At 34.5% G+C, this 10,172-nt stretch overlaps 1 non-coding gene across 1 annotated transcript; it reads right to left on the bottom strand.

Annotated features, from left to right (window-relative positions):
• Nucleotides 1–1,586: 1,586 nt before the first annotated feature.
• Nucleotides 1,587–1,742, bottom strand: LOC129316937 (5.8S ribosomal RNA). Its single transcript, XR_008594863.1, has one exon. It is a non-coding gene; the product is annotated as a 5.8S ribosomal RNA (ribosomal RNA).
• Between the last annotated feature and the right edge of the window lie 8,430 nt (nt 1,743–10,172).

The raw sequence follows: 10,172 nt of genomic DNA, 5'->3' as shown, positions 1-10,172 counted from the left end.
CAGACCTTGCACCTCCTTCCCCAGATCATGCCAACATTTGCCACACGCTTGCTCGAGGTTTTGCTCGAGCTTTTCCTGTACCTTGCCAACAATTGCGATGACCTTGCCAACACAGGCCACGGGCTTTGCCCGGATCTTGCCAACGCTTGCCTAGGGTTTGGCCCGAGCTCTCTTGAAGCTTCCAACCCTTGCCCGTAACTTGCCAACATTAGCCACGGGCTTTGTCCAAACCTTGCCAAACGCTTGCCTGGGGTTATTCCTGAGCTTTCCCAGACCTTCTACCCCATGCCTGTATCATGCCAACACTGGCCACGAGCTTTGGCCGGACCTTGCCAATGCTTGCCCGGGGTTGAGCTCGAGCTTTCCTGAACCTTACAACTCTTGCCCGAACCTTGCCACACACTCGTCCGGATATGCCTGGACTTGCCCGGACCATGTCAACACTGGTCGCGGGCATTGCCCGGGGCTTAGCAACAGTTACGATGACCTTCCCAACACAGGCCACGAGATTTGCTCAGACCTTGCCAATGCTTGCCCGAGGCAGAGCCCGAGCATCCTCAGACCTTCCAACTCTTTCCCAAACCTTTGCCACACGCTCGACCAGACCATGCCAATACTGGCCGCGGGCTTTACCCGGGGCTTGCCAACAGTTGTGACAACCTTCCTAACACAGGCCATAGGCTTTGCTCGGACCTTGCTAATAGTTGCCCAGGGTTTTGCCTGAGATCCCCAAACCTTCTACCCTTGCCAGGGCTGAGCCTGAGCTTCCCCAGACCTTCCACCCCATACCCGTACCTCGCCAACACTGGCCACGGGCTTTGCCCAGACCTTGACAACGCTTGCCCGGGGCTAAGCCTGAGCTTTCCTGGACCTTTCAATTCTTGCCCGGATCATGCCACATACTTGCCCAGACTATGCCACGCGCTTGCCCAATCCATGCCAACATTTGCCACATGCTTACCTAGGGTTTTACCCAAGCTTGCCCGGACCTTCATTATATATTTAAACGTGCATCACACAACATGCTAAATCGCTTAAAACACTGAGCACTGAGCACGCATGTGTGGTTCTTGAGGGTCCATAAAAAAGTAGGGTGGGACCCCCCAGGGCTGGGTGTCCCCTTAGGAGCAATATGGGCTTTTTCCACTCTGGCATGAACAGACATACTTTTTGCTTAAGTGACAACGCCCCTTTTGAGGGATCTAAAGACCTCTAATTCGCGTGATTGTTTGCAGGCTTCTTAGGCATGATGTGAGAATGATCTCTGCCAAGTTTCATAATTTTTAGACACCCATAGAATTTTCGCTCGCTGTTACTAATGGAATCCTTGTTAGTTTCTTTTCCTTCGCTTATTGATATGCTTAAACTTAGCGGGTAGCCCCACCTGACCTGGGGTCACATTCAGGGACACCAATCTGGAGGCCCGATTCAGGGGACGACACGCGCACATGTGGGCTCGATTGGCATTTCATCCACCTTCGACCATGGCAGCCATCGCTGAGGGGCGACTTTCAACCTGTCGGGAGCCGGGGCTCTCAGGAGGCCACCTTCTGCCTCGCGCGGTTTCAGGCGATGGCAACGTTATGTGACGCCAAGGCAGACGTGCCCTTGACCTAATGGCTTCGGGCACAACTTGTGTTTAAAGGCTCGGTGGTTCATAGGATTCTGCAATTCACACCAAGTATCGCATTTTGCTACGTTCTTCATCGATATGAGAGCTGAGATATCCGTTGCCGAGAGTCATTTTTAGATGCAAGTGGCAAAAGGTGCAGCACTGGCTTTGAGGGCTCCGCTTCCGGGTCGCCAGTGCCGCGCTCTTCTCTACGTTTCCTTTGCGCCTCGGGCATCAAGGTTGGTTGTTGTGCCGGGGGCTCGGGCCTGCACAAAGCAGGGCCGTATCCCCGGTACGGGGAGGCTCACCCCGTGTGAGGGCTTTCTGATTAATTCTGGGTTAATCTTTCACGGGGCATCGACAATGATCCTTCCATAGGTTCACCTATGGAAACCTTGTTACGACTTCTCCAAATCAAAGTCATAGGCACTTGAAAGAGTATAAGGTATTGGATTGACCTATTATGAGAAAGTTTCATGGTATAAGTCATAAACTTATCTCATATGTATTACTAAGCCTTTTGACCTGAGATCATCATGGATTCCTACATGATGACCACTGAACTTTGACCTAGTCAAAAGTCACCTTTGACCGGGTGATCATAAAGGGTATGGTTGAGTTTAATGATATTCACGTAGATGAATATGAGTAGTTAAGATGGAATTTATCCCTCACATTAAGTGAGAGATATTACAAGGCCTCTCGATGAGTAAGACTAAGAAAATATATGGCCATACTACAATGGAAAGGGTTTTTCATTACTACAATCAGTCCACTCAAAGATCGAGAAAGTAATGGTTATCTAAACTTGTTAAACAATAGCAAATAAAGAATTTAACATATGAAATTGTGATTTACTGTTACATTATTGCGAATATATGAAGGAAAATTATGAATATTTAAACAAAACTTGTGAATCATTTATTTTCAATAAGGGCAATTTGATAATTTATATAAATTCATTAATGACAAAAAATCCCTAGGGACTTCAGGCAAATTATGGCATTTTGAGAAACCAAATTATGATTTATATATTTCAAAGGGATTTTATTATCATTTTCCCTATTTTTTTATGTAATGATAATGAATAACAAATTTTAAAACAAAACAAATTGTTTATATTGTGCTGAAGAAAGAAAGAAACTATAAAACAAAACATGTCTTAAAATGTTAATTTTCATAGGTGTAATAATAAATTATTGTATATATTTTAGCATAGTTGATAACAAATTCTAAAGTAAAAAAAGTTGTTTATATTTTTCAAAACAGGTTTTTGTTTATTTCTATCCTCTAAAAACTGAGAAAACTTTTTGAGAAAACTTTCTATGTCATGGAAAAATAGAAAAGTTAATCGAAATCACTATAAAATTAAATTATATAGTTATTCTTTATTGTATTGTTTTAAGAATTAATTAAAAATTTAACATCCTCTCTTCTCCTTGCCATTTTTCTTGAACAAAGCGGATTAACATTCCCGTGCATCACACGGTGACAAAAATTATAAATGTTTTTTAATATGCACTTTTGATTACCCCATGTTGTAGTCAGTTATCACTGCCTTTATGATATCAATTTAATCTCTATCAAAATCTTTCATTACTAAATTACAAACGTTTGTCAATAAAAAAACTTTAGATTAACCCATGCTGTAGTACCTGCGGGTATGATTCAACATATCAATGTCAACATCTTTCATTACTAAAATTGAAGTGGGAGATTATAAATGATAAATAAATTAAATCTGAAGTGAGATAATCACAATTTTTTTTATTATAACTAGTAATATTAATATTAATATTAATAGTAAATAATTAAATAATAAGGTGGCTAAATATGACATTTAAATAATTACTACATTTTACACTTCATGCAATGCACAAGGATATTAAAATATTATTTAGTTTAAAAGAATCATAATGGTATGTTAAAAAAGGGGAGAAAATTGTAATGAACTCATTTTAAAATATAGAAATTTAATAAATAGAAAATATAAAGAGAAAGACTAAGAATAATCAATTGAAAAATAATTTAGGACTGTTTATTTTAGATTATTTTATAAAAAATCATTTAATTTTTTTATAAAAATATATTTTGTGAGTCTTTATAATATTTGTTTAAACTTTTTAAAATAATCAGAATCTCAAAAAACATATTCATAACTATTTTAAGAAGCTATTTAATGTTAGTTAAAAATAATAATTAACCTATTAAGATATAATTCAATTAAAAATATCTTTTTTTAGCAGAAGTAGTATAATTTATCTTGGTTAAGAAATGTCCAAATCTATCTTTTTTATCATGATCTCACATTAACTATCTATTTTTATTATGAGTCTTACATCTATATTTTTAATCATAATCCTCACATTCTTTCAACTTGTTTTAATTATATAAAAATAAAAATCTAAAAAAAAACCTAACCATGAAAAAGTAAGAAAAAAAACTTGATGGAGGTTTACTATACAAATCACTATTGATAAACGATAAATCCCATGATACTTTACAACAATAAGATTTAAGCCTCAACCTAGTTACTGGAACAAAATTCTACTGCACCATGTATGGCTTTGACTTTGGATGGAAATTGAGATGGGAGAGGGCCAGAGGTGTCTCTCCTGTTTTAAGAGTGTGTTCAAAGCAATGATTTAAAACCCAGACTGAATCAGATGGTCAGATTGATTTGGATTTCGGTTCAATCAATATGTGAAAATCGTTTTGAGGGTTGAGCCAAGTTAGGCCATTTCAGACCGGCAATAGGATTGGGAATTAAAATCAAGCCAAGAACTGGATCCGGTTTTCAAGAACTAAACTATTCAAGAAAACTTTTTTATTTTTTTATTAAATTTTTTTAGAAAATGACCAATTTTTTTAATCATTTGATATTAAATTATATCATGTGGCTTGTTAAGTCATGATAAATTTAAAATATTTGATTTTTTAAAGTTAAGTAGCAATTTCATCTTTATTTCTTATATTTAGATTATTATATATACATATAATTTTTTAAATTTAATTATTATGTCACCGGTTTAACTATTAATCTAACTCAATTGAACTATGCGAACTATGAACCTCTAACCTTTTCGATTTAATATTTGGTTTAGTTATAAAAATATTAGTTTAAAGTAAATTCTCATAACGTGAACCCTACTTGTCCTTAGGCTTTACATGTAAAGCTGAAGCTGAAGCAAACTTCACATCATGTGACAAAGCATGGAGTGAAAGACATCGAGTCAGTTTTTTTTTTTAAATAAAGATGTTGAGACAAGTTTTATTACCAAAGCATATGTGTAAACCAGCTTCACGTGAACTCTACTTTTTTATATGTAAAGCATTAAATAATTTTATTTTATTTTTGTATCAAGAATATATGAATTGTTATTTTATACTTATATCTATATTTTAATTTATTGTTATTATATACCCACACATATATAATATACTTGTAATATTATAATATTAAATATAGTTTTCAATTTTATTTTTTCAAAGTAAAAATATAAAATTTTTCAAAAAAATCCTCCCCTTAATATTTTATTTGTGAAAAAAACATTAGAGAGAAAATATAAGAAAAAATATTATTAGAAAAGTATTATTAATGAAATTTTTTATTAGATTATCTTATATTTGAGACAATACCTCCAATGTTGTTTCATAAATTGGAAAAATGGGAGTATTTTATTACTTGTGGAACTGCATGTGTACTCTCTCCATCTTTATATATAAGATGTGTTTAACCTAATATTGCATATCAATAAAAGGTTGTTATTTGGTTCAAATCACATAAAATCACAATAATTTTCTAGTTTTTTCCCCTAATTCATAATGTTGCAATTAATATCATCATAGTAGTAGGTAAAACATACAATATCTTCTCTAGAAATGAAAAATGGGCGAGCCCAGTTGAGCACAATTTCCTAGAAAATGACCAGTGTCACGCCTCAAAAATAAATGGTGACTGGTACGAGATATAAATCATATCACACATCCCTTAAGCCTTAAATCAAGAGATCTTTTAATTACTAAAACATAATTATATTTATATTAATTTATAACATACATGACCATTTTCGTATTAATAAAAGTTTTAAATTTTTGTAGAAATTTTGGTAGAACATTCCCTATAAATAGAATCTCTCAGAAATTCTACAATACAATGTTTTACAAAAAAGATCATTTTAATTAGGAGCTCAACTCTTTCCAGTTAGCAGACAAAATATGTATCAAAATAAGAATCTAGCTATAAACTATGTGGAGCACCTAAAAATAAGTTTACCAAAATAAAATTTCATAATTAAAACTTTACATCAAAAGAAAATTTAATTCTTAGCTCCTCCACTTCTAGTTAATAACAAACTTCTCAATGTTTAGTAGGTAATTCAACGTTAGCTACACTATCTGATATCAAAATAATTTTTAGTCAATAACGTCCTAATGACAAGTCATGAGATAGATGAATATTTTTAAATAATTGTAAAAAAATTAAAAAAAGTCAACTAACTCAAGAATTTAAATATCTTGACAACTTCACAAATGTTAAACCACTAAATTTTTAAATAAATAAACAATTTGTCACATGGCTTTAAGAAATCAAGTAAAATAAATAAAATAAATAATTAAATAAGAATAGAAACATTTACCAAATTAAAAACAACGAAATTTATTTTTCACAAATCCAATAAAATTAGTTTGTTTGTGACGACTTTACATAATAGATAACAGACATGGACACACAGTCCATGGGATAATTAACCAGACACGGCTGAAGCCATAAAACATATGTGAATACACAGTCCACAAGGGTAATTGACCAAACATGGTTGAAGCCACAAAACAGATGTGAGTAAATAGTCTACAAGGGTAACTAACCAGATGTGGTCAAAGCCACGAAACAGACGCAGCTACGAGATCCACGAATAACAAACGTGAGAACAGAGCTCACAAAAATCAAACTAGCTAGTTATAGACCATGGCATGCTAAGGGTTAATGGGACTGTTGTTAGCAACTAATATTCTGTTTAAAGTCCTTTTTTAAATTCACTTTCAAACATGCAAGAAAATCATCACTTTTCAAAATATAATTTCTATTCCAAATATCAAACTCGTATGAAACGTATAAAAACATCAATTTATCTAAATATGAAAATTTATAACTAATATCTCATAAATTGTTCACCAATTTTCATAATTGGCTTTATCAAATAAAGGGCTACTAGAATTTGTAAAAGTATTTTCATCAATCTAAACTAATATTTAATTCATGACTCCAAGAAGCAAAGCAATTTAATTAACAAAAGTAGTTAAAGCAAGAAAAATATATAAATATCTATAAATCGTTAAAACCAATATTTTGGTAAAGAAAATTTACTAATATATAAATTGATTGTGACGTTATCCACTTATCTAAATTTCTCATAATTCAAATTTCACCTCTCAACTTCAATCAAATTCCTTATTTTTCAAATACCTATAAATCATATTAAAATTTTTTACTAAGTATTCAACCACTATAATAGTTCCTTTTCAACCTTATCACTACTAATATTAAACTATAATATATTTAAAACTTTAAATATCAAGGTTAACTCTTAAAATTCATCGTTAGCCCTTGGTCAAAGCACCAAATATATATATATATATATCTATCTATATCATTTCCATTCTACTCATAAAACTCCAGCATTCAAATAATTCATCAACAAGTCATCCATATTTAAGAATTCAAGTGATTACATATTTTTAATTTTATAGTCAAATCTCCTTTGCAACTTTCAAATACTTTCCACAAGAACTCAAATAGCTTGATACAAATTTCATACTCAAGTTTCCTTTTGAATCTTCAAATTAGGTTCACATAGCAATAGTACTCAATTTGGGCATGCCATTCACAAGAATCAATAAAATCTAAAAGGAAATGTACAAAATCAAATAAAACTTCTTTTAATAAGTATAATGTCAAACACTTTACATGCCCTAATTTTTGCAAGCTCAAGCCAACTTATTCCTCTTTGATTCTATCTCCCAAAATTCTCTAATATATAGATAAATAAATGAATCAGCTTCCCAAGTTGCTTTTTGATTGAACAAATTAATCTTGACTTAAGAAAATTAAATCATCCTCTTCCATATTTCACATGACAACACTAAACCATAATTTCAGCTTCAATTTAATTTCTCTCCTTCTCACGCAGTCACGATAGCAGTAGCAAAACACAAGACACATTTTGCAACTTCAAGATTATTATTTCATGCATTCACATGCATAGCAGAACCAACAACAAAAGGGTCTGAAAATCCTCACCTCGGGTAGCTAACGAGCACGCACAGGGAAGAGGAAAAGCAGAATCTACAACTGAACAGCGGAAGGAAAAATCTAATGCAAACCAGTCAAAACTCTATTGGAAGAGAAATTTCTGGCGTTTCGTTAGTCATCCGTGGCAGACAGAGTTACTGGCTGAAGGTTTGACTGGACATAAAATCCATCTTACTCCAATATAGTCCAGACGTGAGCCAGCACAAGGAAGGAAGGAAGTCACAGCCGCTAGTGACAATCATGACTACCACAGAAAATACCCATACTTGATGCTTATTTTTCACAATACTTGACGGTTTTTAACCATCAAGTAAGGGTGCGACATATATTGAAGAAATAATACTTGATGGTTAAAAACCGTGAAGTATTAATCTTATACTTGACGGTTATTTGAAAAAAACCGTCAAGTATATGAAGTAAATATGCACTTCCCAGAATAAATATTTGACGCTTGTTTCAAAACCTGCCAGTTCTTTTGGCCATAAATACTTGACACTTGTTTCCTTATAACCGTGATTGACTCTTTAGTATGGCCCGACACCTTACCCTTCAATTTGCTTTTCCCCCTTGGCTATACAATGAAAAAGTTAAATATATATATATATATATATTAAAGATTTTAAATAATTATATAAATCATATATACCTTTTTCTTTGGTGGCAAGGGGTCCTTTGGTGGCTTTGGGTCCTTTGTCGGCTTTGGTGTACTAACCATAACAAGGTGGCTAGGCCATGCAACGAAGCTCCCCAACGCATCTCCTACTGTCTGCATCTCATCGGTAGGATAAGGTAATGGATAATTGGGGTCGATGGCAACAAGCAAGGAAACCCTAATGCAATCGGGCGGGAGGGGAAGGTTATGGATTATGTCCTCGGCAATGTTATACACGCGTCCCGTTGCAACTACTTTGCGTGACGGATCGTCTGCTAAACAGTTGCAGTCATTCTCGCCCTAAATAAATGAAGAATGTTAGTTGTTTAGATAAAAAATTAGTTGAGCAAATTTAAAAGAGAAAATGCATTATCTCGGGTATTTTGTCTGAAGGGACTATGCAGCTATCTTTTTCGTTGGGGCTAACGTCACCTAAAAGCCTCCCAGGGATTTGGCCCTTCAATAGCATGTCAATTAACTTTGCTTGGGCTTCTAACTGTTGCTTCATAATAGCTTGCTCTTCTCTCAACTCTTGGACCTCAGATGAAGAAGCAGATGTTCGCTTCTTAATCTTGCTAAAGTATTGCTTCTTTGTGACACCGAAGCCAACACCCCTAACACGACCGGGTGGTCAGAGGTCCCCAACGCTCTAGCTAAGATATCCTCATGCTCAGGAAGCTTGCCCTGTGATACTTCTTGAGAGAGGGAATCCTGTGAAAAGTAGAGCTAATTAGTATGCCTTTTAATAATTATTTATTAATTGATAGATAAGAATAACACTTACAATTTTTTTAGCAACCTCTTTCACACGAGGGTTGTCAATCACTCCATCTTTATTTGTTCATGCCAATGCCCAGAGTCTTTGGCGGGATATGGTAACATCCAATCCCTCAGCCTTAACTTCTTTCTGCTCCACGCCTGCATACCCTAACCTCCCTGCTCTGTAAGGGTATTCATTCTTGGCCACTCTCTTCTTATTTTGGGCGCTCAGTTTCTTTAATCAATAATAAAAATATCCTGTTAGTACACATAGATATATTCAATAAAAGGCACTAAAATTTAAATTTTAGAAACATAAATACCTTAAATTCCTTCTCGCGTCGAGAGACAACAAAAGCATCCTAATCTTCTTGCTTTACTAAAGGCTATAATAGGGGAGGAACTTGGGCTACAAATTCAGCATCAGGGTCTTTCAAATATTTTTGTGTAATAAAATGTCTGAAAGACCATAATGCCCTCCTAGCCTTTTGAAGGACAAAATCCTTCTTGCTCTTGTCTATTTCAAATCCTAACTGTAAAATAAAATAAATATGTTAGGTGCATCAATTTAAAATATTATAATAGAATATAACTTAGTCAAATGTAACTTATAGATACTGTCTCCCAAACAATGTCCTTCGTGGCTTGATCAACTTTACGCCAAGATTTCTGCGTGATAGGTACAGTTATCTTTGCCACAACCCCAATATAACTTATAAACTTTGCAGATTTGATGGCTTGGCCTTTCTTGTTCCACTGCACTGATATTTTTTTCCTTGCTGCTCTTATTTTTGTGACTTCTTCCATTATTGTTAGGCCTCGCTGGATATTGTAAC

The sequence above is a fragment of the Prosopis cineraria genome, unplaced genomic scaffold (assembly GCF_029017545.1).
Source record: "Prosopis cineraria cultivar Desert tree isolate PC_DT_omini unplaced genomic scaffold, ASM2901754v1 PC7, whole genome shotgun sequence".
In the NCBI taxonomy this organism is placed as follows: domain Eukaryota; kingdom Viridiplantae; phylum Streptophyta; class Magnoliopsida; order Fabales; family Fabaceae; genus Prosopis; species Prosopis cineraria.
This window is presented reverse-complemented; position numbering and strand designations above follow the sequence as displayed.